The sequence below is a fragment of the Seriola lalandi genome, unplaced genomic scaffold, assembly GCF_002814215.2.
Source record: "Seriola lalandi dorsalis isolate HSWRI2012SDOR001 ecotype SW California unplaced genomic scaffold, Sedor1 jcf7180002054887, whole genome shotgun sequence".
Classification (NCBI taxonomy): Eukaryota; Metazoa; Chordata; class Actinopteri; order Carangiformes; family Carangidae; genus Seriola; species Seriola lalandi.
Genome location: NW_019525439.1, coordinates 46,284 through 47,283, shown reverse-complemented (window position 1 = coordinate 47,283; position 1,000 = coordinate 46,284). Strand labels below are relative to the sequence as shown.

The 1,000-nt window shown below is 38.9% G+C and overlaps 1 long non-coding RNA gene across 1 annotated transcript in view; it reads right to left on the bottom strand.

Annotated features, from left to right (window-relative positions):
- Positions 1-347: 347 nt before the first annotated feature.
- The window catches only part of LOC147817795 (uncharacterized), a 1,725-nt gene continuing 1,072 nt past the window's right edge, over positions 348-1,000 (bottom strand). Inside the window, exon 2 of the long non-coding RNA XR_015438652.1 lies at positions 348-600. This is a non-coding gene — a long non-coding RNA (uncharacterized LOC147817795). The remainder of the gene's footprint in view (positions 601-1,000) is intronic.

Genomic DNA, 1,000 nt, shown 5'->3' with positions numbered 1-1,000 from the left:
TGAAATTTACCTTGGAGATCAGTCAGACTTGGTTGTTTCACTTCAATGGTTTCCTCCTGGTGCAGTCTCTCAGTTGTATCTACTGCTGTGTGGAGATCACTCCGCCAATCTTGAATTTCATGCTGTAAACCATCTGCTCCTCAAAATCTCTCTCACAATCTGACTCTGACCTCATCAACTACTTTATTAAATTATTTGGTTATAAGAAATCTCTTTAGCAGATATGATCAACCTTTGCCATGAACAGCATGAACGTAGCATATCAGCACATCAGTACAAAATAACCAGCACAGATGCTTTAATGTGCACTCTCAAGTAACTGTTAATGTAAATACCACAATAAGTCCTTCATTTTAAAGAGTTCATTTATTTATTATATTTTGTTTCAGTCTAAGAAACTCATCATCTGTTGCTCAGCTTGTTGTTAGCACCATAGACTGTATATTAATAAAGCAATACTCACAGTTCTGCATCAATGTCAGTGAATCTGACTGAACTGGACCTTTGCATCGAGTCTGTGCTGCTTGATGAATCCACGTGGACAGCATGTGATGTATCAGTGGCAGCAGCAGGCGCGTCGTGATGACCCTCCATCATGACCTGTCATGGAGGCAACAGGTCGTCAGGATCAATGAGGGAGAAGCTTTTACTGAAGCAAACCCCAGTCAGACAAGGTGAAGCTACTGATGTTTCCAGAAGCCGTCATCCTGATTTTAACATAAATTTACTTTCCTTTTCTTTAAACCCTTTTTTTATGAAACACTGTAAAATAGGGTGACCAGATTTCTGATATGAAAACCGCAAATATTTCCTTTTCAGCGGTTAATAAATCATCAAAATATCCAATGTTTTTATCTATGAATTAAAAAGTGGGACAGTTCTGGTTTCATATATTTTGACCACAGTAACTGTTGTACTGTAATAAACTATAGTTGGAGGTTGAATTGAGATTTCTGAGGAGGGGGAGCCTTTGTCTTTGTGAAGGGCCCCATCCCACTTG